The sequence below is a fragment of the Leucopleurus acutus genome, assembly GCF_964270905.1.
Source record: "Leucopleurus acutus genome assembly, chromosome: 20".
Taxonomy (NCBI): domain Eukaryota; kingdom Metazoa; phylum Chordata; class Mammalia; order Artiodactyla; family Delphinidae; genus Leucopleurus; species Leucopleurus acutus.
This window is the reverse complement of record NC_139162.1, coordinates 10,374,287-10,394,689: the sequence shown is the minus strand read 5'-3', so window position 1 is coordinate 10,394,689 and position 20,403 is coordinate 10,374,287. Positions and strand designations below refer to the sequence as shown.

Below are 20,403 nucleotides of genomic sequence, written 5' to 3'. Positions count from 1 at the left end.
TTCATCCTTCTATAGTTTCTTCATCTGCAAAACGAGCTATGCTGTGGACCAAATAAAATAATGCACGTGAAGCACTTAGTGTCTGACGCATAGTATATGCTCAATAAATGTTAACCTCTTATTATTATTATTTCACAAGGCAGTCTGTCCACTGTGGGGCAGCTATGGTTACTAAAACATTTTTTTCCCCAATTCTGAGCTAAAACAGACCTCCTTATAACTCCTCTCCTTTGACCAGAGCTTCTTTGCCTGTGGGCAACAAGCAGGCTCAGCTACACTTTAAAAAACCTAATTCAGAGCCCCAGGCCTGGAATGAAGGGAAGAAAACTGGGGTCAGCTGGGGAGAGAAGCTGGAATTCATTAAATCCATGGGTTTCTGAAAAGGGCTAAGGTTCTGTAAGTTGGTGTTCATTTTCTACCTTAGGACTTTTGCTCTGGGAGTCCAATATACTGCTTAAATTTCTTTTATTTCCTTCAGCTGTAGGATTTGGGTAAGCAAGGGAAATTCTGCAAAATGACTTCACCATTGGCAGTCATTTGCCCTTGGCCAAATTGGCTTGCAATTACTCTAAGAATGTCAGGAGTTTGCAAATTAGCTTAGGCCGCCTGATGCTAAGTAGTCCCCTTGGGGTGGGTCGTGTCCATGACTTGAGTCTCGCACAAGATGGATCCAGCTGCCCTGAAGAAGTGTGTGCCCTGCTGTCCTCACTTCCCCCCGCCCAGCACCTGGTTCAACTCCTGCTGGGAACCATGACACCTCAGGACTTGTTTTCATTTCTCCAGTTTCCCACCCCCTCTTCCACTGGACTTCGTACCTCTTTGTACCTCTGGGTTAATTATTTTTTTAATTAATGGCCTTCAACTGACAGAAGGCTCCTTTCTTTAAGATACCAGGCTTCTCCCTTTCGTCAGTGTGCTCTGTTCTGCAGTGCTGTACGTTTGCACAGACCAAGGAGTGCAGAAGCTGACACACCCACGCACAGGCATAAGAGCTGATGACGCCACAAGCTAATCTTCAGAAACCTTGACGTTCAGGAAGAGTCTGTAACTCTCCAGGGGTAGCAATGACTTATTTTCAACTAACTTCAGAGTAATCCATAGTTTTCTTCAACTCAAGCATGTTAGGAGAATGAATTATGCAGTATTTTTACACAATTCACTGAGTATCTACTCTAACTCACAGCCTGACAGCATAGCCTCCTAACCGACTTCTGCCTCTACTTTTGTCCTCTAGAATCTATTCTCTACCAGACCCCAGAGTGATTTTTTTTTTTTTTTTTTGCAGTACGCGGGCCTCTCACTGTTGCGGCCTCTCCCGTTGCGGAGCACAGGCTCCGGACGCGCAGGCTCAGCGGCCATGGCTCACGGGCCCAGCCGCTCCGCGGCACGTGGGATCTTCCCGGACCGGGGCGCGAACCTGCGTCCCCCGCATCGGCAGGCGGACTCTCAACCACTGCGCCACCAGGGAAGCCCCAGAGTGAACTTTTAAAAGATGTAAGTCATAATATCTTACAGTCCTGCTTAGAAATGTTCCACAGCTTCAACTATATTCCAAATGAAACCATGGCTGTCCAAGCTTTATATACCTTGGTTCCTGAAGTTTCTCTGCTCCCTCACAGCCTGCTGCCTTTTGCCTACTACACGCAAATGCCTCCCAGTTCCTCAAATGTATCAACTCCGTTTTGGCTACGGGCCCATAGTTTTTGTACTTCCTCTTCCCTCCTGGATTCTTCTTCCCCAAGTTGTAAATATACGTCTCAGGCGCATATTTTTGCTCCCACCTTCCATTTAGCTTTCTCTGAGAACTGTAAGCTGCGAAGGTGCTCTTTAAATAATTCAGCTTATTTTCTTTACATCAGACTTCTTGGGATGGCCATGACTTATGTGGTCAGTGGCCCCACTTCTCTATACATAAATAAGAAGTCTAACGAGAGTCAACAAATATAACTGGTTTCATTGCCCAGTGTGGGGAAAATATATCAGTCCTACAGTCATTAAACGAATGTGAATCATATATAAAAGTTACCGACATAACAGTCACAGAGCGCCAGGGAAAAGGATTCAGAAGAGAAGACGCTCCCTCCCCTCTAGCAGGGTGTTGCTCACTTTGTAAGAAGGAAACCTTACCCACAATGGAGCTTCTCACTGCCACTGGAAGAGGCAAGTTTGATGGGATTGCAACAATAAGCTGTTTCTTTAATATTCCAATTTCCTTCTAGGATTGAATTACCAGCCTACTTCATACTCCTCAGATGTCACAGGGGCAATAAAACTAATCAGAAGAGGAATTTCTCCTTGACCACTGTCCACAGTCCGTTCCCTCAGAGGCAGGCTCTTGATACGGAAACTTCTCTCAGTGCTGAACAAATAAGCCTGTGGCTTGTCAAGTTAGCAACAGGCGTGTCCAAGATTCACAATGCCTAGAAGCTGAAAACACATAAATAAAAGTCAAAAATAAAATCGTAAAGATAGTAGCAATATGAGTAAATCCTAGCATATAGTAAGTGTTTATTCTGTGCCAGAAGTGATTCTAAGCCTTTCTTATATGTTATTTCATTTCAATCCCATATCCATTGCTTGAAGATGCCAATATTACCTCTCCATTTTACAGATGAGAAAACGGAGGCACAAAGAGATGAAATAAACTAGCCCAGGGTCATTCAGGCAGTGAAGTGGAGTGGCAGAATTTGTACCCAAGACATCTGACTTCAACACCTTCATCTTAACAATTTACTGCTCCTCCGTGTGCCAGAGAGGCTTGGAGGTCAGCACATCACCAACAGTGCTGACAACACCCACGTACTCTGAGTCCCAGAGGGACAGGGTTTGCGGAAGTGGCCATGCAAGGCCTCTGCCAACTTGATGAAATCGTGAGTGACTGAGAAGTGCGATGGGTCCACTCCACCCCGTGCGATACAATCGCCCAAAACGTTCCAGGAATTCTTGCGACATCTCCCCTCTCTTCCACTGGGCAGGTCTTTTGTACCTAACCCTTGTCTGCGCCGTTTCAGGAGACACTCCACCATCAATTTCTTCTGTTTCATCATGTAGCCAACGATTGTTCTCAATCTCATTTCTAATCACGTTGACCCCATTACCCATTACCTACTGAACCACCTGGGTTTGATTCCCAGTGTTGCCACTTACTGTTTGGGGAAACGAACATGTCACTTACCCTCATCTAAGGTTAGGGGTCTTCATCTTACATCGGACTAACATAAGTTTCTTACAATGTTCTTTTGAGGATCTAGTTCCTAGTGACTGCTCAAGAAAAAAAAATGGTAGCTATGTGGCAAAACAAAGCACTTAGCATTTAAGACCTTCTGTGTGCATGGCTCCTAGCAACCTTCCCAAGCTTATTCTACATGAATGCCCTTCAACAATACTGCTACCTCTGGGGTTCACCGGCTCTCCTCTAGACCAGCATTCCTCCAGGGGTGGTCCTTGGACGCTCTGCATCAGATTCACGTGACATGTCCTTAAAATTCACATCCTTAAGCCCCACCCTGGCCTTGTTAATCAGAATTTCTCTGGATGGTTCCTGACTACCTTCATTTTTAACAGGCTCTCCAGGCAATACTTACGAAGCCCTACGATGCAGTCCCACTTGCCTTGTCTACGACAAGGTTCTCTGTGCCCGAGACTCCTTCCCGCTCTCGCATCCATCACCCAAATCCCACCGATAATTCGAATCCTGACTTATATTTCTCCTCCTTCATACAACCATTCGAGATTCCTCCCTCCAGAAACAATGTGTCCCTGCTCTGAGTTATCGTGGCCCTTATTCATGGACATGGCGACTGTCCCCAACGTTTTCAAGCTCCTAGAGGCGACAGTCAGTATGTAAATCGCGCTAGCATCTCCAAAGTTATCTCTCACAGGACTTCGCACAGAGTTGGTGCTCCGTGAAAATAACTGACAGGGCAGGATAAAGCCCAATCCCAATATTTTTAGATCTTCTTGATAAATTAAGTAATAACCGACTCACTTGAAGAAGAGAAGGGAAGCTGACTGAACAGACTTTATTTAAATAAATAAATTTATTTATTTATTTCTGGCTGCGTTGAGTCTTCGTTGCTGCGCACGGGCTTTTCTCTAGTCGCGGCGAGCAGGGGCTACTCTTCTTTGCAGTGTGTGGGCTTCTCATTGCAGTGTCTTCTCCTGTTGCGGAGCACGGCCTCTAGGCGCGCGGGCTTCAGTAGTTGCGGCACGGGAGTTTCAGTAGTTGTGGCTCACGGGCTCTAGAGCGCAGGCACAGTAGTTGTGGCGCACGGGCTTAGTTGCTCCGTGGCATGTGGGATCTTCCCGGCCCAGGGCTCGAACCCCTGTCCCCTGCATTGGCAGGCGGATTCTCAACCACTGCACCATCAGGGAAGTCCTGAGCAGACTTTATTATCTTTCTCTCCTCCCCTTCTTCTCCCTGATTCCTGCTGCCCCTTTATTCCTTAGCCCAAGTCTCAGAGTGGGAACCCTTCATGTCTTCCCTTTAGCACACTTGATGCTGGCTGCCAAAGTTAGGTCATTTCTCTTTCTATTTAAGAGTAGGCAAAACAGGAGATCAATATAACAATAATAAACCATGTAATGTCGTCAGATTTCCCTGGTATAGGCTCCTGTTTAGCTCAAAGGGCTGGAGACATTTCCCCAGCATCTTGGTTAGATTCTGACTTTGTGAACGCTGCAGGTTGGTTGCTGTTCTCAGTACAGCTAAACAGAAAAGCTCACTCACTCAATTTGCTCCCTTGTTAAAGCACCGCAGTACTTTTCACTCCTACGTCTTAGGCAGCTCAGGCTGCTACAGCAGAACACCATAGGCTGGATGGTTTAAACAATAGACAATTATTTCCCACAGTTCTGAAGGCTGGAAGTCTGAGATCAGGGTGCCAGCATGGTCGGAAGCTTGGTGAGGATCCTCTTCCTAGTTTATAGACCACCCAGCATCTCACTGTATCTTCACATGACTGAGAGAGAGAGAGAGAGAGAGAGAGGGAGGGAAAGAGACAGCATGTCTCTCCTGTTGCTTCTTTGACGAGCATTAATCCCATTCATGGGGGCTCCACTCTCATGACCTAATTACTTTCCAAAGGTCCCGCCTCCAAATACCATCACGTTGCAGATTTGGGCTTCAATATATGACTATGGCGGGGGGGCGGGTGCGGAGGGACACAAACGTTTAGTTCATAACACCCCAAGCGCCATGATCTCAGTACAGCTCATCCTGAGTTTTGCTGGAAAGGGCACACCTTACCCCCAGGCAGTGGCAAGCAAAATGGCAGTGACTATGCCACTGTAAGTTCAGACCCAACAGTGTAATCACATTTCAATAAGGCAAGAGCAGGAATAATCACTTTCCCTCCACACTCATCTCGCTCACCCTGCAGTTCTTCAAACACACCAAGCTCCAAGCTCTTTCCCATCTCAAGCCCTTGCCAATTCCCTCTGCCTGTGATGCCCTTCCCCTATTCCTATAAATATACAAACCTTTCCTTTAAATCATCTTTCCTTTAAGCATTGGCTTAAATATACCGTCTGCAGAGGGAGCTTCTATGGTTGTATTTTTTTTTAATTAAAGTAACCTCCTTTCCCAGTTCATTCCTATTTCACCCCCTTTTTATTTCCTTCTTGACATGTACCACAATCTCCAATTCTTGTATTCATTTTCTAAATTTCCTGGCTCCTTGTCGGTCTTTCCAGAAAGGATAAAAATGGAACGAGGCCAAGAACTGTGTCCATCTTGTTCACCATTCCTGACACATAGTAGCAACTCAATGAATATCTGTTGAATGATTGAATAAAATAATTACACAATATATAATCGTAAGGAAAGGGGAGTCACACAATAAAAACATCAAACCTTTTATTCATATATAATGTTATAACCAGGAGATAATCATCTTATTTAATTTTATAACAATATCAGATTTCAACATGAACTCCCTGATTTAAGTTATTTTGCTGCTAAAAGGAACAGGTCCTCCTCTTTATCCCGGACTGTGATTTGCCATGATACTTATTCTATAGACTCTGAATAATAAATCTCATTTCTCCCAATGGAACTCAACTCCTAGAGATTAAAAGTTGACATCCTTACGAGACATCAACCAAGAAAAGACAACTTGAAGAAGCAAGTGTGGCTATTTTAGAAGAAAAAAACGTCTACATTCTGTTTTGACTTTGCAAGTCTCAAAGAATACTTTCATGACAATGCGCGGAGAACTACGTGAAATTAAATAGCCACAGTGGAATGTGGATTTAATTGCTTGAATTGCTGCATTAGCTAAAATAAAACAGCTGTGATCACACTCTGGGGTAAAAACCATTGTTCAAGCAAGACTTCTATTAAAGATCGCCCCAGCGATGAGTCTGGCTTTCTAAAATCAGGCATACCCCTTCCTGGACCACACGTTGTCCTTAGGGTAACAGTGATTTCAATTTGGGGGGCATGTGGGTTGGAGAAACGTTGTCTGTGCCACAGGGCAGGGCACAGGACTGCTTGATAGATTTTTCTCTTTTCCCCCAAATACACAGCTCAAGTTACTCAAAATTACTCAGCAAAGCAAATTCCTTTCATATTTCCATAATCCCAAGACACAGGAAAGGTGTTGGGCTGGCTGCTGGGGCTTTTAGAGTTCCAATGCACTAAAAGATGAAACTAGAAGCAAACTGTGTCCAAGTTCTTCCCAAAGAATCTGTGTGAATAGACCTTGGTCCCTGAAAAAAACGAGTCTCTGAGGTGGTGGTTTTTGATATTTCTCGGGATCAGAAACCACCTTGACATAATAAGAAAGCCATAGAGACTTCCACAGAACATTCTTGAATGTACTAATACAAAGTTTGAAGCCTAGTCTCCAGAAGCTCTGTGAACACCCTAAAATTATCCATGGACCAGAGGCTCAGAACTCTTGTTCTAAAATGCAGAAGAGGGGCTTGAGATGGGGAAAGTCAAGAGTTCAAATGTTTTCTTCACCAACCCCCCCCCCCCCATCGTGTGTCTACTCTAAATAACTGCCACACAGCACCTCTAACCCATCTGCAGACCTGGAAACGTGTGATCAATATCATGGCAAGTAAATAAGTAGAAGGGAAAGTCTGAGGGGAAAGCACGGAAGGGCAATTAAGCAGAAAGCCAAAATTTTAAATTCTTCATATTCTGTCCAGTCCTCCATTCCTAAGATTCTGTTCCATTGACCTCACAAGTCAGTCACTGTCAAAGTCAAGTGTGCCTCAAAGTCAACCTGAGAAGGTTACCTTAAAATGCAGATTTCTAAGCTCACCTGGTTTCTGATTCAAAGGGATTCTGTAGTTTTTATTAAACACCCAGATGCTTCTGAAGCTGGCGGCCACTTAAACCACAGTTTCAATTACTTCCAATCCTGTTTCTCAGCGTCTAAGAAATCCCAATATTTCAGGATCCAAAATACATACTCCTTCCTCTTATATCCAGAAGTGACACAAACACCCTTTGTCTGATCCTGAGTACCAGAGATGCCACTCGTTCCTTCTCATCGACACCCCTTTTAAGGGGGAACTTTCAGGGAAGAGATGCAGTGAGCTGTTTCTAGATGACCCGGTGCCTGAGAATTGCCCAACTTCTGATTATCAATTGGCTGCTAGCCTTATTTCATCTGCAAGGTCCCTCTTGTCATGTAATGAAACATATTCACAGGTGTGACACCAGGGGAGGTCAGGGGGCCCATATCTTTCCTAAGGCAATTGCCTACCTTTTCTGCCCATCCTTCAAGACCCTTCTTCTCCAGATGTCTCAATAATGATTTTACCCCTAATTCCCACAGATGATCCCTCCCCTTTTTGAGTTCCTATTTCACCTGGTTTAACTGCTTATTGTGAACTATAAAATAGAGATAATGCCCCCTTTTGTTCTCTTATTGTTTCTTATCTGCCACCTGAGTACTAGTTCTTTGACAATACGACAGTGCTTTAAATGCCTCTTCATCCCACACAATATACAACGAGTCATAAGCACGGAGGAGGTGTGGCAGCACCTGTTGCTTTGGCCTGTTCCCCGCTTTCCCCCATTCTTTCCTGGTAACCATATCTCAGTTTCCGTTCAGAAAACTACCCTCCTCCAGCCTGAATCCATTTGTTTCAGAGAGCCTAACTCCACTCCCTGATTCCAGATATGGGCACATGATCTAGGTTGGGCCAATCAGCATAAACCATTCCCCTGGCACAAATGATTGGTTCACAATTGTCACATGACCCAAGCTAGGCCAATGAGATTCAGTGCCGAAAACTTGGCAAGTATAACCCAGGAAGTGAGTAGTCTCTTTCTGTGCAGGTTCCTGGGGCCAGTGAGCTTGTCATCACTAGAGGAGGAGCTGCTCAAGAAGGAGCAACACAGATACAGGCAGGGCTGAGAGATACAGAGCCAGTGACCAAGTCCTAGGGACCTGGTTCCTGGATTCAGCCAGGCCAGAAGCTAGCCCTACCTCCCAAACGGCTCAATTATACACAGCGTACAACTAATAAATATCACCTAGTATTTGAACCAATGTGAGTGTGTTTCTATCGCTTCAACAAAAAGAGTACAGATTTATTTAATAAATACTGACTGGTTGAATTAATAGCCATTTTCGTCTTGGGAAATGTTGGAAGTATTTGGGTTCTTAAAGCCTACAAATTACTTCTTTGCAGAAGAAGGTTCAGTTGCTTAACTTACGTCTTTGGCAATGAACACTGATATGGTCATAAACTTATGGCCTTTGGAACTGGACAAATGAACTTGGATCCCAGCTCTGCCACTTAACCAATTGTGTAGCCTTGGGCATTTTACTTAGAAATCTTTAAGCAGGGGAAGATCACAGCAAAAACTGCACTGTTATTGGAGGATCATTTTTATGTAGATGATGGAATGAAGGATGGAGAGACAGACGCAGGAAACTGTTATCAAGTTGAGGCGATAGCAGATGAGACTTCAGACTAAGGCAGCATCACTTGAGACACAGACCAGAGAACAGATTGCAAAACCTACAACATAGGAGCAAATTGAATGTGGGATGTGGGAAAAACAAAGGAGTCAAAGTTCCTGCAAAGGAGTTCAATTATTTTTAGTATGAGACATTAAAATAAAGAAAGAAATGCAGCCTGCTAGCCAGGTGGTGGGGATGCTCTTCAGTTCTAGTCAATCTGTTGAGTTATCTTTAATAACACAGACAGCTCTGGAGGTAGATCTGTAGCTTCCTTCTTCTTGAAGAAATTGAGCGGCTTCTCACTTCTAGGCAACAGAGGGAGATCTTTCTAGCAGGTGATGCTTTCATGGCTTTGATTTAAAGTTGTGTTTTCCAAGGGGCTTCCCTGGTGGCGTAGTGGTTAAGAATCCGCCTGCCAATGCAGGGGACACGGGTTCGGGCCCTGGTCTGGGAAGATCCCACATGCTGCGGAGCAACTAAGCCCGTGCGCCACAACTACTGAGCCTGTGCTCTAGAGCCCGCGTGCCCCAACTACTGAAGCCCACGCACCTAGAGCCCGTGCTCTGCAACAAGAGAAGCCACCGCAATGAGAAGCCCGCACACTGCAACAAAGAGTAGCCCCCGCTCATCGCAACTAAAGAAAGACCACACGCAGCAATGAGGACCCAACGCAGCCAAAAATAAATAAATAAAATTAAAAAAAAAAAAGAATAAAGTTGTGTTTTCCAAAGTATTAGAGGGGTCTGCTGGTGGTAGAGTACGTGGTTTTAGGTGGATTACAGGAAGACTAGCTGCACACAGACAAGACATGAAATAACTGAATCACATCGGGGAAAAGCTGTTCCCTTTCAGGCCTTTTGATTATTTTGTCAAAGAAAAGAAAAACCTCATATGGGGCCTAAACCATCTTTAACACGTCTTTCTATCACTTGCTAATCTTGCTTAATAGGCAGCAGGTCTCAGGCTTAAAATCTTGAGGAGGTCACAGTATCCGTCTAAGTAATACCATTGTGTCTTTGCTGAAGTTATCTTTGCACGTGCTTTCTATCAATGGGAAGTGGAACTTATTTTCCACTTATAATAGCTATTCGTCTTTTTTTTTAAGATAAATTTATTTCATTAAAAAAGATGACTCCATTCAAAGGCAACTAAAGAAATGCAGCACACAGCCATGGCAGGAATTGGGGAAGGGATCCTCCTGGGCCAGGGGTTCTAAAACATCTTTCCTCAGTGGTGGAACTTCTGGCACTCTGACAAATGTCTTCTTAGGAGGTATATCCTTGGAGCACCACTGAAAGTACACCTTGCAGCTAAAAGCCTACAGTGAGTAAATAAATGTGCCTACTTTTTGGACAGGTACCAGTGCTGAGAACAGCCCCGCTCGGTACGCAGCATCCCTGCAAGCCCTTGGGAGCCCAGCACGATCTCCTGAACAACTCCTGATTCTAAACAATGCAGGAGTTTGGTTCACTCGTCATGAATAAACACCCTCAGCCCCGATGTTTGGAAACGCTAGGGCTTCTGCTCCCAGACGCCGCTCTGCTCGGCTGCGCGTCCGATAGATACATCAGCCCTTCCCGGAAGCGCCGCCACGCTTCTGTTAAAGGTGCCGCCGGAAAACTGAGGACAAGCACACCAGTCTGGCGTAGGGGCGTGTGATTTCGCGAGCGATCTTTTGTTTATTGAAGAGTCGACTTTTCAAGGGGGAAAAAAAAACACTTCTGGCTGAGCGGCGGGGTTCCAACGCTACTAAACTTCTCCCCCTAGTGGACCTTTCATTAAGACGTAAATCATTCAGAGCTGGAAGCACAAGGACCGTGGAGCTGGTAGCTTTTAAATTTCACAGTCAAAAACGGCATTAATTGTTTCTAGGTTTTTTTGATGATGGTCATTCTGACTGGTGTGAGATGATATCTCATTGTAGTTTTGATTTGCATTTCTCTAATGATTAATGATGTTGAGCATTCTTTCATGTGTTTGTTGGCAGTCTGTATATCTTCTTTGGAGAAATGTCTATTTAGGTCTTCTGCCCATTTTTGGATTGGGTTGTTTGTTTTTTTGTTATTGAGCTGAATGAGCTGCTTATAAATTTTGGAGATTAATCCTTTGTCAGTTGCTTCATTTGCAAATATTTTCTCCCATTCTGAGGGTTGTCTTTTGGTCTTGTTTATGGTTTCCTTTTCTGTGCAAAAGCTTTGAAGCTTCATTAGGTCCCATTTGTTTATTTTTGTTTTTATTTCCATTTCTCTAGGAGGTGGGCCAAAAAGGATCTTGCTGTGATTTATGTCATAGAGTGTTCTGCCTATGTTTTCCTCTAAGAGTTTGATAGTTTCTGGCCTTACATTTAGGTCTTTAATCCATTTTGAGCTTATTTTTGTGTATGGTGTTAGGGAGTGATCTAATCTCATACTTTTACATGTACCTGTCCAGTTTTCCCAGCACCACTGAATTGAAGAGGCTGGAGAGGGTGTGGAGAAAAGGGAACACTCTTGCACTGCTGGTGGGAATGTGAATTGGTACAGCCACTATGGAGAACAGTATGGAGGTTCCTTAAAAAACTACAAATAGAACTACCATATGACCCAGCAATCCCACTACTGGGCATATACCCTGAGAAAAACATAATTCAAAAAGAGTCATGTACCAAAATGTTCATTGCAGCTCTATTTACAATAGCCAGGACATGGAAGCTACCTAAGTGTCCATCGATAGATGAATGGATAAAGAAGCTGTGGCACATATATACAATGGAATATTACTCAGCCATAAAAAGAAACGAAATTGAGCTATTTGTAATGAGGTGGATAGACCTAGAGTCTGTCATACAGAGTGAAGTAAGTCAGAAAGAGAAAGACAAATCCCGTATGCTAACACATATATATGGAATTTAAGAAAAGAAAATGTCATGAAGAACCTAGGGGTAAGACAGGAATAAAGACACAGACCTACTAGAGAATGGACTTGAGGATATGGGGAGGGGGATGGGTAAGCTGTGACAAAGCGAGAGAGAGGCATGGACATATATACACTACCAAACGTAAGGCAGATGGCTAGTGGGAAGCAGCCGCATAGCACAGGGAGATCAGCTCGGTGCTTTGTGACCGCCTGGAGGGGTGGGATAGGGAGGGTGAGAGGGAGATGCAAGAGGGAGGGGATATGGGGATATATGTATAGCTGCTTCACTTTGTTATACAACAGAAACTAACACACCATTGTAAAGCAATTATACTCCAATAAAGATGCTAAAAAAAAATTTTAAACAAGGATATACCACAACACATCTATTAGAATGTCAAAATGCAGAACACTGACAGCACCACACATTGGCAAGGACGTGGAGCAACAGGAATGCTCATGCACTGCGGGTGGGAATGCAAAATAGCACAGCTACTTTGGAAGACAGTTTGGTAGTTTCTTATAAAACTAAACATACTCTTACCATATGATACAGCAGTGGTGCTCCTTGGCATTTACCCTAAAGAGCTGAAAACTTATATCCACATGAAAACCTGCACACTGACGTTTATTGCAGATTTATTCATAATTGCCAAAACTTGGAAGCAACCAAGATGTCCTTCGGTGCGTGAATGGATAAATAAACTGTAGTACATCCAGACAATGGAATATTACTCAGTGCTACAAAGAAACGTGCTATCGAGCCATGAAAAGACACAGAGGACACATCAATGCACATTACTAGGTGAAAGGAGTCAGTCGGGAAAGGTTACACACTGTGTGATTCCAACTATACGACATTATGGAAAAGGCAAGACTATGGAGATGGTACAAGGTTAGTGGTTGCCGGGGTTGCGGGAAGGGAGGAATGAATAGGCAGAGCACAGAAGACCTTTATTGCTGTGAAACTCTTCTGTGTGATACTATAATGATGGATACGTGTCATTATATATTTATCCAAACCCAAAGAATATACAACACCAAGAATGAACCCTAAGGTAAACTATGGACTTGGGCTGATAATGATGCGTCAGTGTAGGTTCATTGATTGTAACATAGGTACCACCCTGGTGTGGACGTTGATATGGAGAAGACTGCAAGGGGTCGGGGCAGGGGGTGTTCAAGGATTCTCTGTACTTTCTGGTCAAGTCTGCTGTGAACCTAATACTGCTCTAAAAAATAAAGTCTCTTTCTAAAAATAAGAAATGCATACATCCATAGTTAAATAAATAAATATTAAATACTGGGGGATCTTGTTTTGGACACACTGATTACTTATCAGAAAGATGCAGATCCTTCCTACTCCAAGTGTGGTCTGGGACCACCAGCATCAGCAGTACCTGGGAGCTTCTAGAAATTCAGAGTCTCAGGCCCCACGGCAGACCACTCACTGAGAATCTGCATTCTAACAAGATCCTTGAGTGATTTATAGTAAAGTGTAAGATGTACTGATGCAGAATGTCTGGTCCCTGCCTTCGAGGTGCTTTCAGCCTATTAAAACATTTGGGGGAAAAAACCTGTCTTTGGTGGAGTTTGAGATGCGAAGAAAAGCAGCAATGGTCCACAGTAAGGAACTTCACGCTTTTGATTTCATTTCTCAGTTCCTCCACCCACAAGTTTTTCCCACCTGTCATTCCCTCTTCTCCATGGGTATAGCTCTTGCTAAACACTCTTCAGTAAGTATCACGGGCAACGTGCCATGTGCCAGGCACAGTGATAGACACAAGGCATGGACCCTTTTCTGATGAAGCAAACGGAAAAGTTAATAGGAAATTAAGGTTTTGACTACCTCCCCTATTAGATTAAACACAATAATGGGAGCATGCACAGGGACTCTTGAAGGGGACTATGAGAAGGTCATGAACTACCTTCCAGCATCTACCAGGTGCCAGGCGCTATTTATGTCATTTACTTCTCACAGCAATTTCACAAGATGAGAATTATTTTCCTCACTTACCTGATAAACTGAGTCACTAAGTGACTTAACAACTGGCCTAAGATCTCACAGCTGAAAGCAGCCAATTACCACTGGCTTGTTGGGCCACACATCGGTCACCTCCTGGCTGCTGCATTTCTATTATATAATGCTGTGTCTTACAGCTGTGATGGCCCTTTAGGCCATAAGCCCCCAGGAATTTGAAGAATTATTGAAGAGGGAATCTCCTTTTCTGTGAGATGGGCAGGGAACGGACTGGACTGATCACGTTTAGTTCCTAAGGAGCAGGGAAGCACCGGTTTACAGCTGGGTTCTATTGTAAATGAAATCTGCTTTCTTCTGTTGGTTCTTAATTCCACGATCCCTCCTGCCACAGGGCCTTTGCACAGATCTTTCTTCCTAACCTCCTTCCTCTGTAAAACTCCTGTTTATCCTCCAGACCTCAGCTGAAATATTTCCTACTCAAGGAAAGTGTCCTGACCTCCCAGGGCAGGTGTTAATCCCTCTGTTATTCATTCTCATTGCACTACACACTACTCTTTTGAAATACCGTATTTGCAACTGAACTATGATTTCTATGATTATTTAATGGCCACTGCCCTCCCTAGCCCTACATTGTCCAGAACAGCAGCTTCTGGTCACATGTGGCTATCGAGCACTTGAAATGTGGCTGGTGTGACTGAGGAACTTGATTTTAAATTTTACTTAATTTTAATAAATTTACATTTAAAAGCTGATTTGCTTAATGGAAGTTTTGAAAGTGTGGAACAACTTGAGTATGTGAACTACTTTTTAAGTTAAAAATTTTATGAACTCTTGGGCTTCCCTGGTGGCGCAGTGGTTGAGAGTCTGCCTGCCGATGAAGGGGACGTGGGTTCGTGCCCCGGTCCGGGAAGATCCTACATGCCGCGGAGTGGCTGGGCCCGTGGGCCATGGCTGCGGAGCCTCCATGTCCGGAGCCTGTGCTCTGCAACAGGAGAGGCCACGACAGTGAGAGGCCCGGATATCGCCAAAAAAAAAAAAAAAAATTTTATGAACTCTAAATACAGATCAAGGATTTCCAGAAATTTAGCATCTGATTTGAGATGTACTATATATGTAAAATATACACTAGATTTGGAAGACTCACAATGCAATATCTTATGAATCATTTTATAGTGAGTATATGTTGAAATGATGATAGTTCCGAGATAATGGAACAAATATACATTAACAACAAGTTTCTAAAATTAATTAGTTTATGAAATTAACAGGTTAATTGCACGTTTCTTTTTACTTTCTAGTGTGATTCCTAGGAAAGCAAAATTATATATATGACGTACATTATATATCTATTGGTACTGCTCTAGACTGTAAGGAAAGTCCTTGAAACTGGAACCAAGTATTTATTTAACTCTTTTATGTTCACTTCCCAACATAGTATATGGTAAACAACAGGTGTTGAAGAGATATTTGTTTGACATTTGAATAAATGAATGATTATCCATGTCTGTCAAGGCTGAGAGACAAGATGGCATATTTGTCCTATATTTTCTAACTGCTGCTAATTTTTTCCTTTGACTAGCATAGGGCTTTGAAAATAATGATAATAATTACTACAACTATCATTTCCATTCACCTACTATGTACACTTTTAATCTATTGGAAATTTGTTATAAAAATTAGAGAGAATGTATGGGAAGTAACTTGTTCAAAGTCACATTATTAATGGTCAGAATTTAGCCAACGCTTTCTTATGAATAATTGAATGAATGAGAAAACAAACTTATGAAGCCCAAGAAAAGGGAAGATAAACTTTTTCCAGGCCTCTGTTGCCTTGAATGTGAATATGAATCCTTTCAGTTTTATCTGATTCAAGATTGCTTGCCCCAGCTTAGAAAGGCTCATAAGAGATTTTCAAATATGAAATCCTGGAATAGAAACAAGAAAAATACCCTACTGGCAGGCAAGTAACTTGCTCAGGTTACAACAATAATTAGATTTGGAAACGCTGAAGACACATCTGCCTTCGGGAGCTTAAGAGAGAAGGTCCTGGCGGTGGTTCCCTCCTCATCTGTCATGTGGCCAACGACCCTCCAAAAGCACCACAAAACCCAATTAATTAGAAATAGATGAACCTCCATGTTCTCGGGCCATACAACACTTCAGGCCAATGGGCCAACCTTCCAGGCTCAAGGAAACACATTATGCATTTGACCACGTGCTCTGCTCTCAACTTTTAAACCCGTGTGTCTATTTTAATGGCAATTTAAGCCATCTATTTCCGATCATTTGCATTAGCCTCATCCGAAGCAATTTTGGAAAGAAGCTACAATCTAGTAACTCCCTCAGTGCTGTCTGCTAGACCTGAACTCCTCTTCCACAGTCCCTCCAGCAGAGTCTGCTGGGTGGCATTTGTATAAGCTCAAGACAGCATGGAGATTAAGAACTGGGACCCTTGAAGCCAGACAGCCTATGTTCAATTACAGAAGCCTCCCTGGGTGCCAGGCACGTTTCTAACCATTAGCTATTATTTCTATTACATTTAGGGGCAAGTGACAGAAAGCCAACACTGGAATGGTTATACATGATAGCTAACACAGGCAGCCCAGGGCTGGAAGGATGACCCCACCTCACCAAGAACCCCACATTTTCTATTGTGTTGTCCCAGCAACCTCAGCACACAATTCTCACCTCTGATCCAAGCTGGTGACCCCAGTTCCAGTCAATGTATCAACACTCCAGCCAGAAGGAAGGATGAAAGAGGAGAAAAATCAGAGACCCTTCCTTTAAGAATGGTTTCTTGAAGTTGTACACACCACTCCTGCTACATCCCATTGAATAGAACTTAGTTTCGTGGTCATGTGTCATCTTAGAGGAGACTGGGAAATGTAGCTCTTCAATCTGTTATTCTGTTATTGTTGTAGAAAAAAGTGAAGGATGGATATTGGGGACAGCTAGCTGTCTCTGTGACAGAGTCAGAGTGGAAGATCAGAAACACCATCTGACATGCACCCCAATGTTCACTGCAGCATTATTTACGATAGCCAAGATATGGAAGCAACCTAAATGTCCACTGACAGATGAATGGATAAAGAAGATGTGGTATATGTATACAACAGAATATTACTCAGCCATAAAAAAGAATGAAATAATGCCATTCACAGCTACATGGATGGACCTAGAGATAATCATCTGAAGGAAGCAACCCAGACAAAGACAAATACCATATGCGATCACTTATATGTGAAATCTAAAATATGACACAAATGAACCTATTTACAAATCAGAAACAGACTCATACACATAGAAAACAAACTTACAGTTACCAAAGGGGAAAGAGGGTTGGGGGAGGGATAAATTAGGAGTCTGAGATCAGCAGATACAAACTGCTACATATAAAATAAACAACAAGAGGTCCTACTGTACTACACAGGGAATTATATTCAATATTCGGTAATAAACCCTAATGGAAAAGAATTTGAAAAAGAATATATATATACACATACATGTGTGTGTATGTGTGTGTATATATAACTGAATCATTTTGTTGTACACCAGAAACTAACACAACAACAGTGTAGATCAACTAGTCTTCAATTAAAGAAGAAAAAACCATCTGGATCTAGAATGCATGCCAGATGGAGGAGACCTTTGGGTAATGGAATGTAGTTTGAGAAATCTGCATCCGGATCTCAGTACCCAGCCACCTCCACATTCTGTTTGCTTCTAGATCCCGTAAATGAAAGCTGCATAAAACGCCAAATAAATGTGTACTCTAATCATTGTACAAAAGTGACCACAAATCTCTTCTTTCTGCTCTCACCAGAACTATATCCACGGCAGGCTTCAGATGCTTGTGGATACAGAAAGAAAAGATCTGGTGACTTCTAACACTGCTTCAGCTTAAAAGGAAGGCTCCTCAGACACCCACCAGCAGTCACACTCCAAGGCCAACCTCTAGCCCTTTGCCCTCCATCAAAACTGAGAAGGTGATGACACCCCAGCAGGCTCAGGGTGCCCCTCCGGAAACTGACCGCAGATGCCCATGGTAGACAAGGCATCTTCCCATTCTGTCTGAGCCTTCACAAATAAAAGTTGTTGACAACACGTACACAGATAATAGGAAACACTTTTTTGGCTGGTGAGTTAGCTTTTAAGTCGGGCTTGAATACTGTAGCAGATACTCTGGAAGCTTCCCCATTATCCCACTGCACTCTCTCCTTCTGAACAGAAATGTGTTTCCCAGCCTTGAGGTTAGGTTTGGGATTGGCTTAAACCAACCAAGTGTATGCAAGCCTGTGTCCACAATAATTATTGCAGTGTTGGGCTTGTGACTGAACGAGATGTGCAGGAAGATGGCAGGGGCTAGGGGTGTGGCTTGGAGAAAGAAGCATCAGTTGATGTTGGCCATTGTCTTGGTTCACAAAGAATATTCAGCCTTAGAATTAAGACATCAGATTAACAGCCTAGATTCCATAGAAACTAAAATGGCAAGAGGAAAGCTGGTCTGTAATGATGTTGGTTGGGTCAGCGGCTTGAAACTTACCTAAAGTCCACCATACTAATGGACTTTGAAATTCACAAACCATTAAGTTCTCTTTATAGCTTAAGCCTCCTGAGTTGAGGTTTCTGTTAAGTAGTATTCTAATGGATGCTGAGTCGTTAAACAAAAACCTGGGAATATTTAACACAAGACAATTAATCAGGAAGCTATAACCGGACATTGCCACATCAGCCACACCAAAATCGGAATGCTGGTCTATCATTTCAGCACCTGTGTGAGCACAGGCAAGTTATTTGAAGAAAACGTGAGACTCTGTGTTTTCTGCCATGATTTTTTTTCCTTCTTTTCTTTTTTTAAAATTCTTATTGGAGTATGGTCGATTTACAAAGCTGTACCAGTTTCAGGTGCACAGCAAAGTGAATCAGCCACACATATAAATATATCCACTCCCTTTTTTCTTAGATTCTTTTCCCATATAGGCCATCGGAGAGCACTGAGTTCCCTGTACTATACAGCGAGGCTCCGTTTCTTAATCAGGAAATTGGGAATAACTATTAATCTCACAGATTGTTGTGTGTATAAGCCATACAGCCTAAATGAAACTGCCCTGGACCAAGCCTGTTTCCTAGACAGAGAAATCAATAAAGATATAATAAAGTCACAGATAAATGGAAAACTAAGACTTTGGTTTACTGAAAAATAAACTGTGTATGAAGAGCCTCTCTAACATACACCCAAAGAGGAACATGGACAGAGCCTGGATGGACAAAGGTGGACCCCAAACTTCACAAGACATCACATGGTTGACAGAGAGCCCAGACATTCCTCAAGTAAAGTTTACATATAGTTTAAAAAAAGAAAAAACTTTTATGGCACAGTTCCATCAGTTTTGACAAATGCTCGCAGTTGTGTAACCATACATCACAGTCAAGGTATGCAACCGTTCCATCATCTCCCCAAATTCCCTCATGCTCCTCTGAAATGAACTCCTTCCTGCATCCCCAGCTCCCACTCCCAAGAGATCAAAACAAACCACTGATCTGTTTTCTACTCCTACAGTTTAACCTTTTCCAGGATGTCATATAAAAGGAATCACGCATTATGTCGTCTTGTGAGTCTGACTTCTTTCACTTAACAGGGTGCGTTGGAGATTCATCTATGTTGGGGCTTAAATTGGTCCTTTGTTTTTACTGCTATCCTGAACATGTGATTAAAGCCTACCTTTCTTCTTAACCATATATGCCACATGAGATGACAGACTGTGGGCACAGAGAGCTGGCTTCCAATGATCATTTTCATGCCCCTAATTTTTTAAACCCTTTATCTACTGAAGTATAGTTAATTTACAATGTTGTGTTAGTTTCAGGTGTACAGCAAAGTGACTTAGGTATAGCTATATCTATATCTTCTTTTTCAGATTCTTTTCCATTATAGGTTATTACAAGATACTGGATATAGTTCTCTGTGCCATAGAGTAGGCCCTTGTTGTTTATCTCTTTATATATAGTAGTGTGTATCTATTTATCCCAAACTCCTCATTTATCTCCACCACCGCCCCCCACCCCACCCCACTGCTACCCCTTTGGTAACCATGAGTTTGTTCTTTTTTTTTTTGGCCACACCGTGTGGCTTGCGGGATATTAGTTCCCTGACCAGGGATTGAACCCGCACCCTCAGCAATGAAAGCTCAGAGTCCTAACCACTGGACTGTCAGGAAATTCCCTGTAAGTTTGGTTTCTATTTCTGTGAGTCTATTTCTGTTCTGTAAATAAATTAATTTGTACATTTTTTTTGGATTCCACATATAAGCAATATCATGTGGTATTTGTCTGACTAACTTCACTTAGTATGATAATCTCTAGGTCCATACACGTTGCTGCAAATGGCGTTATTTCATTCTTTTTATGGCTGAGTAATATTCCATTGTATGTCCCTAATGTTAATATGTACTTGCAACTGTTGAAGGGAAAGAAGCATGTTAGAGTATGTCATGGACTGAATTGTGTCCTCCCCCCACCAAAATTCATGTGTTGAAGCCCTAACTGCCAGTGTGACTGTATTTGGAGATAGGGTCTTTAGGAGGTAATTAAGGTTAC

The 20,403-nt window shown here is 42.8% G+C and overlaps 1 long non-coding RNA gene across 1 annotated transcript in view; it reads right to left on the bottom strand.

The window, feature by feature from the left end:
- LOC309976463 overlaps nt 1-20,403 on the bottom strand; it is a 95,892-nt gene that overhangs the window by 30,666 nt on the left and 44,823 nt on the right. Inside the window, exon 2 of the long non-coding RNA XR_014326990.1 lies at nt 2,128-2,427. This is a non-coding gene — a long non-coding RNA (uncharacterized lncRNA). The remainder of the gene's footprint in view (nt 1-2,127; nt 2,428-20,403) is intronic.